The sequence below is a fragment of the Periplaneta americana genome, chromosome 9, assembly GCF_040183065.1.
Source record: "Periplaneta americana isolate PAMFEO1 chromosome 9, P.americana_PAMFEO1_priV1, whole genome shotgun sequence".
Classification (NCBI taxonomy): domain Eukaryota; kingdom Metazoa; phylum Arthropoda; class Insecta; order Blattodea; family Blattidae; genus Periplaneta; species Periplaneta americana.
The window spans coordinates 8,080,610-8,106,725 of NC_091125.1; the positions used below are offsets into that span (position 1 = coordinate 8,080,610).

The following is a 26,116-nucleotide window of genomic DNA, read 5'->3' on the forward strand; positions in this document are numbered from 1 at the left end:
TAGTAGCGATCCTAGTGGTTAGCAACTAGGCTACCTATGGATGCATATTTCCTACGTATTGAGCTTCGTGATTGTATATACTAAACTGTGGTGATACAGCGCTCTTGGAAGTTCAATTGAAAGCAAACTACATTTTTATTCGAGAAAATACAAGTGATCTTCGTCCGTTGATTTTGTTTGATTTAAAATTAGTCAATAATAATGATAATGATTATGATAATAACTTACAAGTGGTTTTGAGAGAACCTGGAGGTTCATTGCCGCTCTCACATAAGCTCGCCATCGGTCTCTATCCTGCGTAAGATTAATCCAATCCCTACCATCATATCCTACCTCCCTCAAATACATTTTAATATTATCCTCCCATCTACGTCTCGGCCTCCCCAAATGTACTTTTCCCTCGGGTCTTCCAACTGACACTCTATATGCATTTCAGGATTCACCCATACGTGCCACATGCGCTGCCCATCTGAAATATCTGGATCTAATGTTTCTAATTATGTTATGTGAAGAATACAATGCGTGTAACTTTCTTCATTTTCCTGTAACTTCATCCCTCTTGGCTCCAAATATTTTCCTATTCGCCTTATTTTCGAACACCCTTAACCTCGGTTCCTCTCTCAAAGTGAGAGTCCAACTTTCACAGAGATACAGAACAGCGAGTAATATAACCATTTTATAAATTCTTTCAGTTTTTTTTAAAGCTGACTGGATGATAAAAGTCTCTCAACCGAATAATAACAGGCATTTCCTATATTTATTCCTCTCGAGTGTCATTAAATTATCATATGATGATGATGATAATAATAATAATAATAATAATAATAATAACAATAATAATAATATCATCATCATTAGCCTGCAAATAATTCAGAAGCAATTTCCAATACCTCCGTCTCCATTATCTGATAAATGAACACTGATGCAAATACGTCCTTACACACAGATTTTGACGTGAAACTTAAGTGTAAGATGAAGATGAACTTTATGTCTCGTAGTTTTCCATGCAGTCCTTCTCGCACCAAACTCTATTTCATGTGCATCGAGGTTTAAAAGATTCTCACTGTGATTGCAGAATTAAATAAATTTTTATTTTGATAGAGTTATATGTAACAAATGAAGTACAAGTACTGAATTAACTTGGGCAATAATTTTATTGCGACATAACTTATACAAAATTGTGAAATCTGTTGCATATTAAAATTATTAAGTCAAATGCACATTTACATAAATATACAAATACATTAGTTGTGTCATTTTCTTACAGATGGTTGGAAATACGAAAGGAAAGTTAACTAAAAAGTTGGATCCAAGATTCCAAATAAAGAGCCGGAGAGACTGTTGAAAAGAATGAAATGGTTTGACTTTGGCTACGAAACAATTCGGTGCGACACAACAAATGTTCGAAGAACAGTATCACATGGGAAAAGGAAAACTGTACCTGGCAAAGAAAAAGATCCAAGGCGTTATAAATCAATGTTTGATGTGAATTTAAAGAGGAGGTTCGTTAATCACATCAAGCTGTTGAAACCTAGTATGTAGGAATAGACTTCTAAAGAAATAAGAAGATTTGGCCGAAATGAACGGCAAAGACAAGCGTATGGAAAGCAGATTTTTATGGTTGAAAAAGGATTTACTTATAATAATACAGTATATCATTTTGATTGGTGTGCTTTAACAGAGTTTTCAATATAAATGAGCATATAATTTAGAATAATATTATATTCTTGTTTATTTTTAAATACCTTTTGTATTTTCTGAAATAATTGCGGTAAATTTAATACAAAATGGATAGTCCATTTTCGATAAATATTCACAGGAGAGGAAGGCTTCAAGAAATGTAAGAACACAATACCTTCATTGCTTAAAAAAATTACATCTTAATTGGGCTCATTCAGTTAAGATGTAATGCAATATCATACCACTTGAAAAACTAACTAATTTTAGTAGTTTGAATATAAGCAAAAGCAAGAACATCAACATAGAAGACACAATTCTTCTAGATTGTATTAAATATCTGGAATGTAACAACTGTAATAATTCTGACATTAAATGTTTAAAGAATATTATATCGTTTACATAAGTGACAATCTTGGTAAAAATATTTTCTTGCAACAAGAGATATAATATCTCGATAATCACGATTTCATTTAATTCTAACAAGAAATATCTAATATATTTTAACAATACCATAAACAACTTTTATGTTGTTAGAAACACTGACAAATTTCACTTTGTTGAAAACCTCAGGAAACCCAGGAACTTTGAAGGATAAAGCTTCTAAAAAATGGGTATTTTCTCTTTGGAGGATATGTTCATGATGATTTTAGAATTTTGAAAGGACTTCAAGAATTAAAAACTGACGTTTTAGCAGTAATCAAAAAACAATATGCAAGAAATTAAACTTATTAAATGTATTATACAGACTTGAAAGTCAATAATTCAAACACATGCGATTTTAATTTTTTAAGGACTGGACAAATTTATTATCTTTTAATCTTTCAATAAATAAAATACCATACCAACATGTGTTTGCCAAATTTAGAGTATGCAAATTTAAAATAAATGTGAACTCACTAATGTTGATAATTTAAAGGATCCAAAGAAACAATAACATTATCGGTCAATTAAACAGATTTCCAAAACAGTGATATTCAACTTTCAAAAAGAACAGTAAATCTGAAATGCAATATAATTGATATTATGAAATTTTCGTCTCTTGAACATCTTATTAATCTCTTTCAAGCGTAAATGTTAGATGTAATATAGCAAAACGAGGCTACTACGTTCTATAATAATTTTTCTGGAAGTGCTTTATTTCAGATTATGTCACAGTAAAATGTGTAGTTTCAGTTGCTGGCCAGCCAGATCACCAGACATGAAACCCCTAGACTTCTACTTGTGGGATCGACTGAACTCACTAGTGTACATCACTGATATTTCGGACAGAGCAGAGGTGCAGAGACGAATTGAACGTAGCTGTGAAAGTTTTAGGAGTTAGTTGAAGAGGTGACGTTACAAAACCACTAAGACGATGAGCACATGTCTGTTTACAAGATCAGAGAAATCACATCGAACGCTAATTCTGTGCATCGTAATTTTTGTAAAGTTTTGGTAGCCTGCTGTTTCTTTGCTATATAATTCTAAAATAAATCACTTTCAAAAGAAATATTACTGGTATATGACGATTTAATCTTACTTTTACTGCTACATTACATCAATGTAATATTTACACTTACTTATGAATCACCCGGTATAAGTTTAACAAACCCTGCTACTTTTCTATAAAAAACATTAACATGAAGATTGACAACAGTCAAATATTTAATTGTGCGATTTTTGACTTAAGGTTTTTTTTTTTTCAAAATTTACAAATTTGAAAGTTCTAAAAATGTACTACAATCCATATAGTAACATAAACATATTTGAATTGAATATATTATACAGAGTGGAAGTGAAATAGCCTTGCAGATTTCCAGTGCTAGTAGCTCATGTTATATGTAACAAAGAACTATAACATTATATTGGTGGAAAGTTAATAGTTTTTCATTTTTGTTTCCCAAATGTTCAACAATCTCTTATTTGGTAACTATTGCGAGTACAATCGTGATTTTTGTCCATATCGATAGGAAATCTAATAAATAATTTATCCCTCTGGCATATTTCAATAGCGTGAACGTTTTTCGTGGAAATTTAATTAAAAAAAAACCTAAATTCAAGCCATTGCACGAAGCGCGCGAGTGACGTCTCGGCAGAATGCAGCTCACGTACAGAGACTCACCGACTTCGTTGATCTCTTACATCTGTATGACGAGTAGAGAGTATTAGCGGCGATGTTACCGGACTGTTCAAACTTCAAACTTAATTTTCTAATTAACCGTGTATTTAATCACAAAACGTAATATAGATTTTCTATTCATTTACGTGTACTCTACCGTCCCTTTCAAATTGCAAGGTTATTTCATTTCCACCCCGTATATACATTGATTTATTTTCCTCTGTCCTCAAATGAGGTTGACCAAGGCATATGAGAAATTAGAACAAAATATTTTAAATACATAAAATTATAAGTAGGGATGAAAACAATAAAAAATAACAAGAATGATAATACACTAACAAAATCAAACATATCCTAAAAGAAATATGATTTTAAAAAATTGAATTATGTTTTACTTAACGACGCTCGAAAATGCCGGGGTTATACCAGCTTGGCCGTTGTGCCGGAATTTTGTCCCGCAGGAGTTCTTTTACATGCCAGTAAATTTACTGACGTGAGTCTGTCACATTTAAGCCATCGACCTGGCCCGGTATCGAACCCGCAACCTCGAGTACATAAGGCCAGGAGTCTACCGACTGCGCCCAGGCAGACGAAATGTCTAATTAATTACAGAAAATTAGTAAGTGATAATGTACAATTTGTACAGAATCCTTGAGTGAAATAACAATCATATGTTTTCTAATAAAAATGGTAGATATCTTATTGCAAGTTGCTATAACATTGTACACTACAAATTCCTATATGAACGTGGCAAACAAAGGCATCACTAAACGAAAATAGTCCGTATGTTAAAATTAAACAGAAAAATTAGAAGAAGGATTCAAGGAAAAAATGTAAAAGAAGACATCTGTGAGAAAATGGCTGGAATCCACCCGAGAAAAAATTTACGAATAACAACTGAACAACAAGAATTTTGCTCCGACTTAAAACAATGTTTACCTTATGGTTTGTTGTGCGCTGAATCCGAAAATACATTTCTTTTCTTCGTATCACGTACGGTTTTAAAGATATACTATGATTTCACTTTTCGATAAGCGCTCTCCCAGGAAACATGTGGCGCGGGTTGGGGGTTATAAACCAAAATGAAAGTTTATAACTTATTTCCGGTTTCTTACGGTTGTTGGCATGTTCTTTTGTACTTCTAATAAATAAATAGGTATTGGTCCCTTTTATTCAGTAAATTTCAGAACAGTTCAAAGTGAGGCCTACGCAATGAACAAACAAGGACGTGATTTTCAGTATTTAAAAGAAAAGTTTACCTTTTGAGTGAAGGCAAATTAAAAGAGGTCATTTTCATTGGTCCTCAAATTCACAAAGTTATGGCTGACTGTTTGTTTGAGGTAAAACGTTCCGTTACAGAAAAAATGGCATAGAGCGCATTCAAAGATGTTTGCTCAAATTTCCTTAGAAAACCTAGGGCAGACAACTACATAGAACTTGTGAAAACCATGACAAGTGCATATGAGAAAATGGGGTGTAATATATATCTCTCAAAATACCTACACTTTTTACATTCTCATTTGGATTTCTTTCCTCCTAACCTTGAAGCGGTAAGCGACGAGCATGGGAGAAGACTTCATTAAGAAATATCTGAACTGGAAAGGCGATATAAAGGAAGATCATCATCTAGCATGCTTACAGACTATTGTTGGTTCCTTGTAAAATACAGTCTCGGGTCTAGTTATAAACAGAAGTCATCCAGAAAATTCTTTTAAATGTAAGTTCAAATTCCGATATTTTTCTCATTATACGCATGAAATATTTTTATTGCTGTGTTTTAAACTATGTAACATCATTTTTGTATCCAGTACAGATTTTTCAAGTATTATGAGGCATTTTGAATCTCTAATGTGTTTCAATTTTACCAGTAGCAATGAACAATTAAAAAAAAAAAAACAAGTTTTTTTTCATAAGAAATTCAATTCATTTTCCCCGGAAAATGGTACGTGATGGGGCAATTTGGATTTTAAATTCGATTTAGGGCACACATATTAGTAATATTCACCTACTTTTTATTTCGGAGCAAGACAAAAAGTAAAAATTTGTTGTTCAGTGTAATTAGATCCGTTCGATGAAGAGGATAGCGACTAAACTTGTAAAATGTAATGATATTTACAGCCGATTAAATTTATTATTAAACCAATGCTTGAAAAGCAACATGTGGACGCATTATTATTGCACAGAATTTTCTGAGAGGGCAAATGTAGTTCAAGAAGAACTTTCTAGGACCGTAAATTAGACTTACATGGCTTATATGCCTAAGTGACATGGCTACTGAACACTTATAACACCCGTTATAAAGTTTGAATGCGTATGTACTCCACAATTTATGATGAGGAATGAAAACATACAACACTAAGCTACATTAAAATTAATTCGATTAAGACATTTTTATCTCATTGAGAAAATTGAGGGGAAAATTTATATACTGTATAATTGTAGGCCAGTATCCCCATATACAGTATAACGTCAGGGACAATGATTGCCGTTGGATATCTCTTGGAATCGTAGTTGAGAATCTTTGAGAGCTCTGATATTTTGTAGAAGGGGAAGAAGAAGAAGAAGAAGAAGAAGAAGAAGAAAAGTTCATGTGAATCAGAAGGTGTACTAAAATACGTATATCGTCGGTACTTTAAAGGGCCTAGAAAATTAGTTATGCAGAATTATGGGAGGTAAAGAGCATAACCGATTAGGCATAATATCCGGAACAATTTCCGTTCTTAAAGATCCAGAAAAACCTCAAGATTATAATATATATTTTATCCCTAACTGATTACATTTAACGCCCACTTCTAGGGAACAGTACCGTGCAACGGATGTAACAGGTACGACTCAGTGTTGGGACCAGTCGGCTATGTAGATTCGACACATCGGGTGGTTCTACATCTTATGGTGCAGGAGTCTAAAACGGATCTCAAAGCTTCATAAACGCAATAACTTTTTTTTCAATTCTTATAATTATACATGTTCGTTTCGTTCTGAAACAGGCAAATAATTTCCTTTTTGTTTTTCTTCTTCTCTTTTTCTTTGAGCTCGCATCTTAGGAGTAATGTTGAAACCCGGAACAGGATTAATGTTTCTAATTTCATCGCCGAACTCTCTGAGATTGTCTGCAATAAAGCAAAACTTGAATACGCTCCGCCATCTTACATGGTCATCATCATCATCATCATCATCATCATCAATAGCTATCAGGGTTTAGGCCATTTGGCCTGTTCCGTCTCAGGTGAAAAGCTGGTCTCTCCATCGCTTCTTCGGGCGTCCACGATCTCTGTATCCAAGGGGTCTGTAATTTTATAATCTCCTGGGTAGTCTATCATTTGGCATCCGTAGAACATTCTCATGCCAGTTGCTCCGATACTTGTGGATTGTCTCTGTAATGGCTGCGATATTTAGTTCTTGTCGGATATCTTCATTATATTAATGGTCATAGAGAGAGTAGCCTGCTAGCGGTCTTAGTAATCTCATCTCGGCTACTTCTATTCTTTTCAGTTGACTAGTTGTTAGAGTCCAAGTTTCTGATCCATATAGCAAAGTTGGAATGACCATTGTTTTGTAGAATTTCAAAATTGTGTCTTGCCGGACATTCTTAAACAGTGTATTTCTAATTGTTCTTAGCAGCTGTTGAAATTTGGCTAATTTATTATCTATATCTCGAGAATGAATATAGGAGAGATTACAGCCAAGATAAGTAAAAGCATTTACTTACTCTACTCCAAAGTTATTGATAACTATTTTAGTTCTTATAGAATTTTTACCAATAAAGGCCATGGTTTTTGTTTTGTGTATAGAAATTTCTAAATTGTACTCTTTTGCTTTTTAATATATCCTATGAATTGCCATTTGTAAGTTGTCTTCAGTGTTAGCTAATATAAGTAAATCATCTGCGTAGAGCAGAGTATTAAGGGGTTTGTTATCAATCATAAAATGTTTGGCCATATCAATTTTCCAGTCCTTAATAAGTGCATTAAATAAACAAGGAGACAGCAGACAACCTTGTTTTTCGACTTGATTTGTTATCCTAGTCGTTAAACTAATCTTGTTATTAATTTTAATTTTAAGCCGGACTGATTTTATCTTACATGTAACATTTAAAAAAATGGTGACTGAGCTGTGACAGGGTTACAACGTGTCAAGTTGTCCGAGACAACCGAACTCTACAAGCCTGTACAGAGTTTGGTGAAAACGATCTCCAATTCTTCGGACCTGGAAATAGAAAAATTGGAAAGACTGATGACAGGGTGACCTGCATCAGAGAAGAGTAACTACATAACAAACTCAATATGTGGAAGATGGACCGATTTCAAGCCCCCTAATGAAAATGTAAGTAGAAAATTTAATCTTCTAAGCTGAGTTCATCGTTGGTCGTTTCGTCATAGAATTTTTATATGTTGCTTAAAATGACAATGTGTCCATAGAGTACAATACACGCATGGTCATATACATAATTGAGTGATTTTTAAGCCAGGCAATAGTTTTCAAGGAAGTCTGCATAGGCTTATGTCCCATATAAACACAAAAAGTTATATGTACAGATAAGTTATGTTAGTTGCGTCATTTCTCTGCAGATGAGTTGGAGATGTGAAAGGAAAATTAACTGGCAAAACTGGAGTGAAGAGTCTATGTATAAAGCCACAGAGACTTTTAAAAGAAAGAAATGGGCTTTCCTAAAACAATTCGGAGTGCCATAACAAGATGGAATAAAAACAATTCTACGTAGCAGATGAAAAGTTCTGGAACGTTATAAATCTGCTTTTGATGTCAATTATAAGAGGAAGATCATTTATTATGTAAAATTGTTTCAATTGACTGTTACGTTAATAAGGAGACTTACGTATCAGGTGGCCTAACAGAATGGCAGGGAGCACAGTTTAAATAAGGACATTGGTAAGGCAGGTTGGAACTGCTTGATTACTACGTATGAATCAGGATTTACAACAATGAAATATATTCTTTTCATTGATCTGGTTTAACAAGTCTTTATAATTTACATTTATGATATAGAAGAGTAGGCCTATGATATTCTTAGAAATTTTAAAAATTGCCGTTTTTTATTTTTGAAATAATAGTGACAACTTTAATACAGAATGGATGTTCCCTTTGGAATATATGCTAAATAAAATTTAAGATATCAAGAACACCATAGACTATATTTATCGTTTAAAACATATTTTTTGAGTTCCTGAATTCAAGTGTAAGAAATATCGTTCCATTAACTAATTTTACTGGCGTGAATATACGTAAAAATACAAATAGCTGCGTAGAATACACAATTTATAACATTGTAAAACAAGATTAAGAAATCTAAGTTCTTAATATAAACATAGAAGCCAATATTTCCAACTTATGGGATTATAATCTCTTTAAAGAATTTGGCAAATATATTATCTGTTAATCTCTTCATGTAAAACCGGAAACACGAATTGTTCGACGACCTATAGTAGAAATTGCAGGTTTTGCACAGGAAAAAATGTCGACTATTGCAGAGGTCTCCTTACCATAGCACTTTTCACATGTGAAACCATGCATGGGATGAGATCCTGATGATTTTAGATGGATTTTAGCAAAATAAATCTAGAAGTGCTGGCATATGCTAAAGACATGGAGTAATTACAATACGTTTGCCTCCACACTGCACCCATTGCGACGTTTCGTTCTTTAGTCCCTTTAAGATTTTCTGCAAGCAAAAGGACGTAAAGGCACATCCTGGTAGGTTGTGATATATTGAATACGTTACACATTTCCAATTGCCTATGGGACAGCTGCTGATATAAAGATAGTTCAGAGTGGGTTTGAAATGACAAAAGTATGCCTAGTGAATGGTGACAAATTTGAGGATTATCCATTTTGTAGCAAGTGAGAAAACGAAAGGTCCTGACAAATCTTCTGATGTAGATGAACAGCCATCTCCTATATTCCGCAACCTGTGTGCCACGGCACAGTGGTGTGCCTCTAAAAGGTAAAAGGTGTGACGCGAACTTTGACTTATTACTATAAGAAATTAATAAAATTAATTAAAATTAAATTAAAACTAAAATTAAATTAATGAAGAAATAATTTAATTTTAGTTTTGTTTCCTTGACTTATTTTAATGTTAACCCAGAAGTATGTTTGTTAACATAATTAGTATTTTACTTGTGAACGTTTTCGCCAATTTAGGGCATCTTCAGACCATAAAGATATCTGCACATAATTGCATAATACATATTAAAATTCTACAAACAATTAATGAAAGTTTATAAATACACTTGAAACATTTTCTAGAAATGTACACTAAAAATACAGCAACAAAAGGTTGTTGTATAATAAATATGCATATTTAATGTCATATTATAATCATTCATGACAGAGATCGCGAACGAGTTATATTGGATCAATAAACTGTATAATGACTCAAAGGTGAATACTTGTTTAACAGTAAGACTGCTAGGTTAAATGTGCATATTTTAACAGAAAGTCACATGAAAATATTACATATCAAAATTCAAAATCATCAAAAAATAAAAAAAAGTCAGAAAGATGTAAAGGATCCTAGTTGACTGTTATATTGAAGTTCAACAATTATTTTGGAGAGATTGTTCAAGATTTCTACTGGGTTTGTGATACAAAACATCTTCCGAATACTATACTCATACAAGAGGAGCTGGCAGATTTAAAAGCAGACAGAACATTGAAATTAATACTTCTCGAAGTGCCTTTGGAAACATTTTGGTTGCCAATAAGGAGTGAATAGCCGGCTATCTCCGAGATTGCAGTTAATATGTTATTGCGAATTTCAAATACATGTAGCCTATGTGTGAACTGGGTTTTTCGACGTTAACTAAAATTAAAACATCAAAGAAGCAGAGATTCAAATCCATTGATGAAAAAATAAAGCTTGCACTCTCAACGATTCCGGCACTGATCAGCCACCTGTGTGCAGCTAAGTAGGACCAAATATCACATAGAAGATATGAGTAGAGTTCTTTACTTTAATATTAGTCAAAGAAATGTGTATTTTCTACATTGAATTAAAGTTAATAAATTGTTAAAAAAATATAAGACTCGATTTCTGTTTTACGATATAAAGTACTGTGAATAAAGAGTTCAATAAAAATGCAAAAAAAAAAAAAAAAAAATCATTCCGGTTATTTTCGGTCCCCCCTCGTATAATAATGATAATGACAACAATAATGATAATAATTTTAGTAGTATTAATAAAATAATAATAATAATAATAGTAATAATAATAAATTTGATTACATTACTAATTATATTAAGAGTCACATCATATGTTTTTGAGAGAATTAATATTTTGGTGTGCCGTGTTGAGTCTGGGCCCGTCTATGGTGTGCCGTGAGTAGAGAAAGGTTGCGGAACAGTAACACAACTTCTTCTTTAGTGTCCAATTCAGAACGTTTGACTTAAGAGTTTCTATTACACATACTTCTCCACTGCCTGTAGCAGACAATGGCACTACAACAATGAGAATATCCCAAAGACTGTATGAGATGGTAAGTTGTTGACAAATTAAAATGTTAAAATAAAAATTCAGAGGCAAAACATTTAAGGATCAAAGGCAATCGAACAGAATGGTGAAGTAACTGTTGGAATTTACCTAATACGGAGGTTACAAATCACTAGATACGTTGGATGAAGGAGATAAGGGGTAAGTTTGTTTATACTGTAATAATACTTACAGTCAATAATTAAAAGAAACATGATTCCAACGCATCAAACGTAACGTGTGGACTTATTCGGAATGCGCAGAACTTCCTGCGTGAACAGATATAGCTCAAGAAGAACTTTATAGGATTGTTGTTTATTCATGTTCTATTTGCACTTTTAACACTTAAATAATCATTGATTAACTTGCAACTTCTTTACTGTGTTAACTTTTAAGAAATTACATGGCTGACTAGTTTCTAAAGGATATCCTTCATTGTCCAAAGACTAGTAAAGGTCCTGCGCTATCTTCTGGTTTCTGTTGTGATGAGGTGTGTTCATGATTGTGTCGAAAAGAGTGTGTGTTTTGAAATTGATTTGAGTTTTTAGGATATGCTGGGGATGTGTTTTCATATGTTTGTAAATTTCGTATTGTTCTACAGTGGTTTTTAGCTAGATGTGTGTAGTATTTTCATGTCGACATGAAACAAAAAAAAACCAGAAACTTGACACTCTAGAACAGTGTTCCGCAACCGGTGTGCCGCGGTACACTAGTATGCCTCCACAAGGTGAAAAGTGTGACGCGAACTTTCACCTACTTATTATTGTAAGAAATTAATAAAATTAATTAAAATTAAATTCCTCTCTCTGCTGACACAATCAACCGTCTAGTTAGTGACATGTCCAGTGACATCCAAGACATTATGAAGGATAAAATAAAGAACAGTCAGAAGTTCTCACTTCAGATCGACGAGTCCACCGATATTAGTGGTCACGCACAACTTCTTTCCTACATTCGGTACATTCATGGCAATGTAATTGCATTTTTTTTTGTGCAAAGAAGTGCCCGAGCGAGCAACCGATGAAGAAATATTTCGCACAACTAATGAATATGTGGTCCGTAATTAATTAACAACGGAGGATTGCGTTAGCGTTTTACAGACGGAGTCGCTTCTATGAAAGGATTCGTCGCTAAATTACGCGAAGTAGGTATATCCCAGTGATGTCAACGGATAGTACAGGCATGTTAATTGATGCCCATAGGGACAAGCGCGCTTTAGAGCCCAGGAGATCCTGAGCGCTTTACAGCTGAAAGGGAAGAGACAGACGAAAGCGGTAGTATATGCCGCTTGGTCGAGCTATATACAGGGATGGCCAGCACTGATTCAATGAATAAAGGGAAGAGAACTTATTAAAACTGTATTCATATTAATTTTTAGATTTGTCTGAGAAGTGTAAGTGCATTATAAAATGTAAGTTTTAATTTTAATGTTCATTTTTCAGAAGTTTGCTTTTTTATTCAACTTTTTTACAGAAAAGTGAAATTTTCAGATATGTTTGTTTAGTAGCCTTACAGGTACTAAAACAATGTTTTCGTAAATCTAATATATCGTAAATACGTATTACTGAAGATAGCCTAATATATTAAAATGTTTGAAAATATTCATATGGAAAATATCTGTAAGGAAATGAATTAACAAAGCAAATACTGTTACATCACAAACAAAATAATATTTTATATTATTATATGCGCCTATGTGTTGATAAAACATCAGCTCTATAGCTTCAGCAGGTATCGAAATAATTTAATATTCTGATAAGAGAAAGTTGCGCACCAATGTCACCTACAAGTATAATGCGATAAGAGTTTTATTATGTAATGTTAGTTACAGTTAAAACATATACCTAGACAACTTTGCTTTGTACTATAAGATTGTTTTGATTACTTTTATAAGGCTAAAGATACCATCAATATCAATTTCAACTTATCATATCATATTCAGTGTCTTTCTTTTGGATAACACTTTCTTTATGAATGATGTGTTTAATTCACTTAGTACAGTATAGTTGTAGTTATTATGGAATTTGTGTGATTATTCCTTCTTTACTCTTTATTATGTTATTAACGTTTAAAACACAACTGCAATAGGTATTAGTACTTTTGTTTTACAGATAATATAGAAAATAACAAACAGAAAGAAGCCACATAAAAATAACGACATAAAATTTCATGTTCCGTTTGAAGTTTGTGCACCACTGTTTTCTTAATCCAACATGCTGCTTAGTCCTCCTAGCATACCTAGCGATTGATGCCCGCGCACGACGTCAAGGTCAGAAAAATGTGCGTGCTTTGACATACTGGTATATCGTAACATACGGAGCGACCATTGTCCCATTCACCGCGAAGCCATTGTTGCTAAGTCTTTGCCATCTTCTCTGAAAATTTGATGCCCAGAGTAGTAAATGTAATATGTTATTGTCATTTTCAACTACATATATGTGTGCACTGGGCTTCTCGACGTTAACTGAAATTAAAACATCAAAGAGGGAGAGACTCAAATTCATCGATGAAGAAATTAGGCTTGCATTGTCAACAATTCCGCCACAGATCAGCCACTTGTGTGCAGAGCTAAGCAGATTTAAGTAACACATTGAAAGTATGAATAGAGTTATTTACTTTAATATTGGTAATAGAAATGTGCACTTTATACAGTGAATTAAAGTTCATAAATTGATAATAAATGCAAGGATCGATTTCTGATTTATAATAATAATAATAATAATAATAATAATAATAATAATAATAATCCATGTATGGTGGGTCCCTATCACCACGGCATGGCACGTCCTCAGGTTGCGGATAGAGGAGACGGCCTCCAGATATGGAGGGTAGCTGCGAATATATTGAATAAGCAGTCGTGGACAGCCGATAAGGGGTGGTCCTCCAGCTTGGGGGTTGGGCGAAGGACTAACAACCCATCACCGTAAAAAACAGCTTGTTACGAATTCCTACAGTAAGCCTCGGAATAGGACTGATTCTCTGGCACGACCACAGCAAAGGAATAAGGTTTTGAGATTTGGCCTTGAAATCCAGACGTTTGAGATGGGCAGGGCATGTAGCACGTATGGGCGAATCCAGAAATGCATATAGAGTGTTAGTTGGGAGACCGGAGGGAAAAAGACCTTTAGGGAGGCCGAGACGTAGATGGGAGGATAATATTAAAATGGATTTGAGGGAGGTGGGGTATGATGATAGAGACTGGCTTAATCTTGCACAGGATAGGGACCGATGGCGGGCTTATGTGAGGGCGGCAATGAACCTTCGGGTTCCTTAAAAGCCATTTGTAAGTAAGTAAGTAAGTAAGTAATAATAATAATAATAATAATAATAATAATAATAATAATAATAATAATAGTAAATTTGATTACATTACGTAAGAGAGTCACATCATACATTTTTGAGGGGATTAAAATTTTGGTGTGCCGTGTTGAGTCTAGGCCTGACTAGAGTGTGCTGTGAGTAAAAAAGGTTGCGGAACACTGCTCTAGAACAATACGAAATTTACAAACATACAAAAACACACCCCCAGCACTTCCTGAACACTCAACTCAATTTCAAAACACACACCCTTTTCGACACAATCATGAACACACCCCATCATAACAGGAAATGAGAAGATAGCACGGTAACTTCACTAGACTGTGGAAAATGAAGGCTATCACTTCGAAACTATTCAGACAACACAGTAAAAGATGTTGCAAGTTAATCAGTGACTATTATTTAGGCACATATAAGCCTAAAAATGACGTATTTTACACTTTTGATGACACCCGTTATATACGGTATGTATTCTGCGTCTTATGGTCGACAATGAAACCATATAATATAAGCGTACATTTTAAAAACAAAGCCAATTCAGAAATATTAATGACATTGAAAAAAATGACAGAAAAAGAATTAATATATCATTGTAGACCAGTCCCCCCCCCCAAAAAAAAAAAAACGTTGAATAGGCTTATCAGGAAAATAGAGACAACTAGATATGTTTTAATAATAAATGAAGAGTTTTTAAGGACGCTTATATTTTGTAAGAGGAAAAAAGAAGACAAATATTGGATGTCAGTTAGGCGGCGTACTGCAACAAATCGTCGATAGTTTTAAGGACCTGGAAAATCAATTATACAAATAATAATGAGCACAACTGATTAAAATCCAGAACTATTTCGGCTGTTAAAGATCCAGAGAAACCTGAAGATAATACATTTTCCATTCCTAGATAGCATTTGACGTCTAGTCCCGAAATACAATCCTTGCTAACGAATACAACAGCGACGTTGATGGAATCAGTATGTAGATTCGAACATTGGATGATATTACTGCTTGTATGATTTTGTGCACTAGCACAGTAAATTTCACCACTTCATAAATTCTAGACTAATTTTCCACCATGGTTATTTATTATGGCTACATGTTCTCTTCGTTCCGAACGAGATAAATACTTAGGTTAATTCTTTGATATTACATCTTAGAAATACAAATAACATTGGAAACTGTTACAGATTCATGTCCCCAGTTATCTTGCTGAATTTTCTGGGATTCCTAACAATAAAACAGGACTTGAAAGCATTCCGTCATAATTACGGTACACTTTCGAAAATTGTTATTGAATTATGACAGGTAACAGCTCGGGGCCGAAGCAGATACCATCTCACATTGTCCAAATTAGGGAGGGAGACATTCTGACTCTAGAAGCTTATACAGACTTAACTGAAAACACTCTCTTGTTCTTCGCACCTGGAAACAGAAAAATAGGAGATTATGATTACAGGGTAAGTCACCAGAGGAGAGTAGCTACATAGCAAACACTATATATGGAGGATGGACAGATTTCAATCTGGCGTCTACTTCCTGAGGGGACTCAAAGCCCGAACTAATGAAATATGGAATTAGAGAAATTTATATTCCAAGTTGAGTTCATCATTCGTCGTTGTATCGTAAATGTGCCGCTTAAAATGACAGTGTGTCGATTGAGTACAATATTCGTAAGATCATATAGGCCTACATATTATATTAATTAGTGACGCTTTAAGCTATGCTGGTCCTTAAAGGGCAGTAGCGTCACATTGTTACATTACTGAGCTATGCAGCTTGCGTACCGTATAATATACAGTATGTCCCACACTAAAATGATTTTAAGTCAAACGTACAAATTTGTTGGTTGCGTAAGCCCTATGTAGATAATTTGAAGAAGTAAAAGGAAAACTAATTGACAAAACCGGAGCCAATATTCAATGCACACAGCCATTATACACTGTTGGAGTCAAACACACAAATTTGTTGGTTGCGTAATTCCTCTGTAGATAATTTGAAGATGTAAAAGGAAAACTAATTGACAAAACTGGAGCCAAGATTCTATGCAAACAGCCATTATACACTGTTAGAGTCAAACGTGCAAATTTGTTGGTTGCGTAATTCCTCTGTAGATAATTTGAAGAAGTAAAAGGAAAACTAATTGACAAAACCGGAGCCAAGATCCAATCCACACAGCCATTATACACTGTTGGAGTCAAACGTACAAATTTGTTGGTTGCGTAATTCCTCTGTAGATAATTTGAAGATGTAAAAGAAAAACTAATTGACAAAATTGGAGCCAAGATTCTATGCAAACAGCCATTATACACTGTTGGAGTGTTGAAAAGCGAAATTGGGCTCGCTTCAAACTGCGAAGCAATTCGGTACGCCACAACAAATTCTTAGAGAAAGAGTGACAGATGAGGAAAAATTGTACATGGCGAAGAAAAACGCCTAGAGAGTTATACATCTAATTTTAATATCAATTGTAGAGGGAGCTGTAATTATTAAACTGTTCGTAACTTGAGTTTGAATTGACTGCTGCGGATGAAAGGAAACTTGCGTATGAATCATCCGAGCGGAATGGTAGAAAACAATTTCAGTAAGACATCGGTATGGCAGGCTAAAACTGGTTGATTGACTTTCGTAATCGAATTTCTGATATATTTTTAAAGAAAACCTGGACTTAAATATTCTACTAGTACTGTAAGGTTTTAATAAACCGAAAGCTACAAATTTTTAAAATACATTAATATATTAAAACGGAAAACATTAATTTGAAAAATAAAATTAACAACAGAGCATTTTGTTTCTCCTGTCCTAATATCTCAACGATAAAACTGGAAACACAAGTTAATAGATTGAGCTCCAGTTGGCATTTAAGGTTTCGTAGAAGTAAAAGCGTTGATGATTAGTGAGGTATTCTTGCAGTAGTTAGAGTATTTGCCAACCTTTGGAGCAAGCGAATTAATATTTTATTTCTTTGAGCTCACTTTTGTTGACTTTACGACTACAAATAACAGTAATAACGATTCATGTCTTTAATTACATCGCCAAACTTTCTCGGGTTGTCCGTAAAAAAATACGGCTTTAATACGTTCCGCCATCTTACATGGTAACACATTCAAAATTGGTTACTGAATTGTGACAGGTAAAACCTCGTTACCGAAGCAGATGAGGCCCTACCTTGTCCAAGTCAGGGAGAGATATAATTTAACCCTGCAAGCTGGTAAAGAGTTCGGTGAAAAGAATCTCTGGTTCTTCGGACTTGGTACCAGAAAAACTGGAGCCTCTGATCGCAAGGTAACCATCACCAACGTAGAGGAGCTACATAACAAAATGTATATGTAAAGGATGGCCCGATTTCAATCTGGAGTGTACTTTCTGAAGGGAATCGAAGCCCGAAAAATGGAATTAGAGAATTTGATCTCCCAAGCTGACAATGTCTTCAATTACTTTTTAAGAGACCTCTAATTGTCGGCGATGGGTTGACAAAGATGCTGGAATTGCTCTTAAGCAACAATATTTGATAAGAGTTAACTATAAATTTACTTTTTATGATCGTAGATTGGAAGACCACTTTTAATAAATGAGTGTCGTGTTCATTTCCTAGATATATCCTGAGAAATTCCTACCTTCCATTACAACTTGTAATTGGAAATAAAAATGGCTGCCCAAAACTGTCCGCGTTTGGAGCGAGACAACTTAAGCCTATAAATTTGTACAGAGTTCGTTGAAAACAATCTCTTGTTCTTCGGACCTGGAAACAGAAAAATAGGAGACTGATCACAGGGGTAACAGTCACCGGAGAGAGTAGCTACATAAAGACGATATGTGGAAGATGAACTGATTTCAACTTCCTGTCTACTTCCTGAAGAGACTCGAAGTCTGGAGTATGGAGAAATGTATTTAGAGGATATCATCTTCCAAATTTAGTTCATCGCTCATCGTTGTATATCAGACACTTTACTCTGTCACTTCAAATGACAAAGTGTCCGTTGAGCACAATATTCGTATGATCATATACCAGTACATATCTTATAGTGTCGAGTGAAGAATCTATGCGATAGTTTTGAAGCGGGTCGCATACGTTTTTTGTCTGATATCAAAATAATTAATTTTAAATGAAATTGCGTCGTTTCTCTACTAATAATTTGGAGATATAAATGAAAATGTAATTGGCAAGTTAGAGCCAAGTTTCTATGTAAAAAGTCATAGGCCTAGAGATTGTTGAAAAGTGATGAATCGGATGGCTACAAGCTGCCACAACAAATCCTTCGAAGAAGTATATAAATTGGCATGAGAAAAAATTGTATATGGGCGTTATAGATCTACTTATGATATCAATTTATTCCCACAGAAGCTCGTTGATCATATCAAACCGTTCAAACCTTGCGGTTTGAATTGACAGCTACGTATAAAAGGAGACTTACGTATCAGTTGGCCGAACAAAACGGCAGAGAACACAGTTTCAGTAGAAACACCTGAAACTGGTTGCTTGGCTTTCGTAAACGAAATTAGGATATTTTTGAAGAAAACCTGAACCGACCGATTGTACTCCTAAAAGCTTGTACAAAGTTCGGTGAAGACAATCTCTGGTTCTACGGACCTGGTAACAGAAAAATAGGAGAATGTGATCACAGCGTAGTGATCAGTGGAGATTATCTCACAAGATCGTTATGTGGAAGATGAACCGATTTCAATTGGTGTCTACTTCCTGAATGGAAACGAAGCGTGGAATGATTAAAAAATGGAATTAGAGAATTTCACAATCGAAACAGAATTCATCGTTGTGTCATAGAATGTTCTGCATGGCTTAAAATGGCTATGTATCTATTGAGTGCAATAAGCGAATCATTATATATACAATATATGTAATTTGTGTGTATATATACATATACTACGTAAAAAGTTAGACTCTGAAGTTAAACAACACCTTTCAATAATTTCGAGGGAAAAATTGTTCCGGAGCCGGGTATCGAACCCGGGACCTTTGGTTTAACGTACCAACGCTCTACCACTGAGCTACTCGGGAACTCTAACCGACACCGATCCAATTTTTCCCTCTATATCCACAGACCTCAAAGTGGGCTGACAACCGTCAAGCAACCAACTTCGAGTGCACACTAACTCCGTGTGACTTAAATTGTGGTTTTCTGTTAACGAACAGTGACGTGTATTATGCAAATCAAGATTTTCAGGTATAACTCCCTGTAAAGTTGATTTGAATAATTTCGAGGGAAAAATTGTTCCGGAGCCGGGTATCGAACCCGGGACCTTTGGTTTAACGTACCAACGCTCTACCACTGAGCTACTCGGGAACTCTAACCGACACCGATCCAATTTTTCCCTCTATATCCACAGACCTCAAAGTGGGCTGACAACCGTCAAGCAACCAACTTCGAGTGCACACTAACTCCGTGTGACTTAAATTGTGGTTTTCTGTTAACGAACAGTGACGTGTATTATGCAAATCAAGATTTTCAGGTATAACTCCCTGTAAAGTTGATTTGAATAATTTCGAGGGAAAAATCGTTCCGGAGCCGGGTATCGAACCCGGGACCTTTGGTTTAACGTACCAACGCTCTACCACTGAGCTACTCGGGAACTCTAACCGACACCGATCCAATTTTTCCCTCTATATCCACAGACCTCAAAGTGGGCTGACAACCGTCAAGCAACCAACTTCGAGTGCACACTAACTCCGTGTGACTTAAATTGTGGTTTTCTGTTAACGAACAGTGACGTGTATTATGCAAATCAAGATTTTCAGGTATAACTCCCTGTAAAGTTGATTTGAATAATTTCGAGGGAAAAATTGTTCCGGAGCCGGGTATCGAACCCGGGACCTTTGGTTTAACGTACCAACGCTCTACCACTGAGCTACTCGGGAACTCTAACCGACACCGATCCAATTTTTCCCTCTATATCCACAGACCTCAAAGTGGGCTGACAACCGTCAAGCAACCAACTTCGAGTGCACACTAACTCCGTGTGACTTAAATTGTGGTTTTCTGTTAACGAACAGTGACGTGTATTATGCAAATCAAGATTTTCAGGTATAACTCCCTGTAAAGTTGATTTGAATAATTTCGAGGGAAAAATTGTTCCGGAGCCGGGTATCGAACCCGGGACCTTTGGTTTAACGTACCAAATCAACTTTACAGGGAGTTATACCTGAAAATCTTGATTTGCATAACACCTTTCAAGCATGTTGCTTACCGACAACGATCAACGCTCTGCCCGCTAAACACAGGCCTAATATTAATAGTCCAAACACGTTCCAGATAAAAAAGCGTGTGTTGTCGATACACAAAAATACTTTTTTTTTTGCTAACAATTCTCCAGAGAAGTTTAATAATGTGCAAATATTTTGGATTTCCTTCTAACACGATATAGAATTTATCAGAAAAGATGTCAAGAACAGATCGAGCTTAACATGGGAGAGATGGAGAAGATGCTTGTTAAAATCAATCTATATGAAGCAATACGAGAAAAGTTTCCGAAAGTTTTCGGGCATACTATTATCGTTACAAAAATCAACAAAATACTAAAACGATTATAAGAAAGATTAATATTAAAGGTTATTCTTGATAGTCAGAAACAGTATTGATCAAAAGTTTGTGGAGGCTGTTCTTTCTAATATTGTAGATGTCGATATTATTAATAGAGAACTTCAGAATTCAAGAAAAGGGCTTAAGAGATTAGTCGAACAATGTGTGAGAAGGCATAATAGGACGAAACACACTTTTAAAATTAAAAAAAGTTATTTAACTTAAAAATAACATGAACAAAGTTATTACAGAACACAATAATGATTATACGAAGGCCGTCCAGAAATTAAGTTTCTCTGGGATAGTTTACAAAATGAAAGCAGAATTTAATGGTAAGATTTATTGAAACAGATATAGCAACTGTTGAGCTTTTTCAACACATTCCCCACCGGAGACATTTGTCATACTATGGGATCAACTTTTGTATCCTGTGTCGTAGAAATCTGCCGCCTCAGATCGGAACCAGTGTGTGACAGCCGTCTGCACCTCTCTGTTGACCCCACGGTATGACAGATGTTTCAATTCCGGTGGGGAATGTGTTGAAAAAATAAAGCAGCAATTGCTGTATCTGTTCCAATAAATCTTTCCGTAAAATTGTTATTTTTTTCTGTAAACGGTCCCGAGGAAAATTTATTTTCTGGACGCGCCTCGTATAAACATATTTCAAAATTTCCATCATAATACCAGATCAAGGCGATCATATGGGCTATTGCGGAGGGAAAGTCGAGATAATAATTTCGGAAAATAAAATAAAAAAAGCGATTGAAAGAGAAATTATGTCGTTTCAACACTTCATTGGTTTCCTTCACTTGACAGACGGAGAAATAGAAATTCTGATATCTTTAATAACTGATATATTTCAATATTCACATTACGCCTGCTTGTGGGATTGTGTATAGCGTCTATCCGTAAATGTCCATCAGTCAATTTTACTGTAGGCTATGTTTACATTAAATTGGCATATTAATATGTCGGACCTATGGTTTTGAATAGATTTACTGTTATTGAAACAATGTATTTTTCTGAAACAGTCTTCCTTGCAGGAAACGGAAGTTGCATTAATATGAAAACACTACATCCCAGTTATTGTAATTCATATGCTTGCCTCAAAATAAAAACGTTTTGACCAGAGGTAGAGAGCCTGATAGTGCCACCAGCGAATAGGGATTATAAAGAATGGACACTTCGCTCGGTACCTTTGATGTAGCCGGACTGATTTCAATGACCTTCAAGCCAGCTAAAGCGTGAGATTATAGGGAGAAACCCTAGAGTTGGCGCTGACATCACACCAGCTAGCAGTCGACACAGCGGAAATATAACACATATAATTAATACATCTAGGTACATTATGTACTCAAATAAAATAGATTGGATCCATAAAATAATAAATCCGTCATTAACTGTAATGTCTAGACTCTAGAGTTCCTTACACTAACCTCTAGCGCTTGAAAATGGAACTAAACGCTGGCGCACAGAGAAACAAAACACAGGAAAATTCGCTCAATGTCCATTCTTTATAATCCCTATTCGCTGGTGCCACTATGTGAAGAGACAATTGTTTAAAACTTACTTCAATGCTTGAATGTTTCAATCTACACAATAATGGCGTTACTTTAAAAGTTTTCAGATTGACAAACAATGTTTTACTGACAGTCACTGTAAGATTTTATATCTAGGGATTCATTTCAAACAAGAACACTTCTGTGCTATGGTCTTGTTTGATTTTAAAGCTGGATTATTGAGACAAAGAGTGTTGGAAGCTTGCAAGGTGCATTTGTTTAATGCATATGTTTCAATATATCAATGGATTTATGAGGCGAAGAGATTTCTGTTAGGATAAAGGTGTTTCAGGATGGCCTGAGACAGGCAAGACAAGAACAAAAAACCCTCAGGTTAGAGGAGATATTGCAAGAATACAAATGGTGCACATATGCACAGAATTAGGAAGTTTTGTAGATGGAAATCTTAACGCCAGGAAGATCCGAAGTCACTGAAACTATTACTACATCACAGAAAAGGAGAGAATGAATTGGTGAAGAGAAATGTTACGAAGAGTTAATGGCCAATCAAAGAGCATAAGTAACTTCGCAACAGAATACTGTAGCTGGATGTAAAGACTTACTAGATACACAGGAATAATAGGAAATGAATAAAAGACGTCCAAGCAAAGAAAGGAGTGCAGACTCTGTTTATAGGACGATAATCTCCATGTGGCATTAACCCATTAGTGGGAAAAACCTCAGTAAAGGAATGGATCGAAAAAAGAAGCATTGAAAAGCAGAACACTATCTAAAACTAAACTCTAAATACGCTTATTTTATTAATAAGTCTTGTACGACCCTTTCAGGCTCCCTAATAAGACTCAACAAATCATCTTTAAAGGAAGTCCTGTTTCATAACTAGGACATGGAAAACACAGAAAACCTCTTAAGACCATGGGGATATATTCGATAGGAACAAAATATTTCCTATGTCATTAAGGTGATGAAACAGCAGAACACATATTACTACATTGCACAGTTTTAGAACAAAAAATGGTACTCAATTTCTGGACCTTCTTTGCAACCAGAAAGTGAATCTCTTTGGTGAAATAAGTCCTATTACTCACTAAGGACGTAGTACTTAGTTCCAAAACAGAGATCAGGAAACGTACAAAGGTCTGAAGTACTTTGAGGAGAGTCCTTTTCCATGATTAATCATCATAATCATTATCATCATAGCTGGATGTGTGAATCTCATCTAGAAAAAAAAAAGCTATAGTCACCAGTCTGGCTCTTTCAAGTTTACTATCCCCCAACAAAAGTGGAGAAGTTATAAATAATGTAAAGATGATCTGCTTCTTCTTTCTGTGTGAGAAATCACATTATCACAAATCCACTTAAGGAATAAGAGACGGTGTTTTCCATACGTTGTGCCAGAAAATGACTACTGGTACCAAAATTCTTCTGTGAGATAGGAAGGAGAATCCAAAGACTGGCCTCTGAAAAATTTCGCTGTACTGTACTATTACAAAATCTCAAAGGAACGACCACGTGCCTGAAGGATCTGAGGATTTAATCCTCGTAGCATACTGCATAAAGTCAGGATCGTGCACCTTGAAAGTTTTATTTTTACAAACAATTAGTCAACATGCTTGTCCAAACAGGTGTTCCAACGGTAGACCAAGGCATTGAAGCCGTTAAGTCTCTGAAGCCACGACATAACGGCTTGCTGTAACGGTGTTGAATCTTCAACAGTCCAAAGAGATATAAGTCACTATGTTCCAGGTCGGTGCTGCAGGGATGGATGGTGGTCCAGTACCTCTCACCAGAAGCGTCACATTCGCACAGTACACCTCAACAACGGCTGTTAAGGTGCCCTTCAGAGTAAAAAATTGGATGACACTAACAAGTCCAGGTTTGATCTTGTTTCCACGTGTGCAGCCATCTCACACATGAGCCGTTCAGAGCAGAAGTGGTGTAAGTGAAAATTAGGCAATGAGGTTTAAAGTAAAAATTTTGTAAAATACAGCGCAAAGTAGCAATTAATATGTCCTTCGTGCTATCTACTGACTACTAATAGTTTAAATAAATTGAATATTAATTGCTACTTTGCGCTGTATTTTACAGAATGTTTATTTTAACCCTCATTACCCATTTTTGGCTTACACCACTTCTGGTCTCAACGGCTCAACTATTACGGCAAGAGTCTGATCCTAGATCATATACGTAACAGATAAGTCATCGCTATGTTAAAATCGGCAGCACTTTGAAGAGAACAACCGCCAGGATCGCCACCTGTGCGCCATAAACGAACACGAGATGGCAGTACAGTCGCTAATGCAATTCAAATGGGAATTATGACGTGACTCCATATGTAACAACTAGATGGGAGCGTAGTAAACATGACAAAAGTTGTTAATCTCAAAGCCTATAAGACGACCTATCTGGGTATATATGATCAAGGGTCTGATGCAACATTTACGCCATCTAATGGCTGCGCGATAACGTTGTGGTCTGCTGCTGCGGTCCTGGCGTAGAATTCTAACAAGAGGGGGAATATGTTAATATACAATAAAAAGATATAGGTCTGGGAAGAGATAAATATCTATAATTTTAGAGATTGTAAATCTTCATGTGATTTTTTTAGAAAGAAATACTTCTGTATATATTAGTAACTGTGTCACTTCGAGATCTTCCTGAGAAGCAATGCAGATGTAGGTTTTCATAATTGAAATACTTTATTCACTGACGTTCTCAACAACACGCCACTTGTACGATGTCTTCCTCGTTTCTGCCAGAAGTGTTTATTTGCGGAGAATCAGTATCCAGAGTTCCTGCGAACAAACACAGTTATATAATTGGTGTAATGATTTATTGGTCATCAAAAGTTCTAGTTTGAGTCTTGCCACCCTTCCAAACATAATCATGTGTGTTACAATAAAGTTACATGTATTTTTTCCACTAGCAGTGGGAATAGTAGGAACCTTTCTTGTTGCCAGCATGAAAACTTAGTCCTATGATTCTTTCGCCCCACATTGCGTGATGCATTACTTTTCCCATTGTGAAGGGACACTATTATATTAGGTTTTTCAAGCAGCAATAATGATTATTTTGCTGAGTTCACATAGGCCTATCCAGGAGGTGGATTTAAGCCTCGTCCGAGATAAATATTTCTCCGTAAATTATTCCAAATCCACTCACAAAGTATGCACCTGTGTACCAATGTCACGCGGTTGGAAAATTATTTAGCACAATTATTTTATACAGCTCAGAACAAAATTCCATTTGATGTGAAAGGCGATGAGTGGATTTTAGTAGAATTTTCCAACCGAAGACCAGTATCACGTAATGTGTCTTATGTGAGATCTTTACGCTGTTTGGTCTCTTAGGCTGAATATTTCTTGTGACCTAATTTATTACAAAGAGCATAGAATGTTGTACGACCTGTAACTTTTACACCAGGGAATCGTTCTTCAAATCAACCTTGGAGTTTGCGAGTTGACTGAGTTAACACAAATAAACAAAT

The 26,116-nt window shown here is 35.3% G+C and overlaps 1 long non-coding RNA gene across 1 annotated transcript in view; it reads right to left on the minus strand.

Moving 5' to 3' along the window:
- Positions 1–1,135: 1,135 nt before the first annotated feature.
- Positions 1,136–26,116, minus strand: part of LOC138705759 (uncharacterized) — a 55,212-nt gene continuing 30,231 nt past the window's right edge. The window contains exons 3-4 of the long non-coding RNA XR_011333750.1: positions 20,758–25,424; positions 1,136–19,491 (exon numbers count right to left, since the gene is read on the minus strand). This is a non-coding gene — a long non-coding RNA (uncharacterized lncRNA). The remainder of the gene's footprint in view (positions 19,492–20,757; positions 25,425–26,116) is intronic.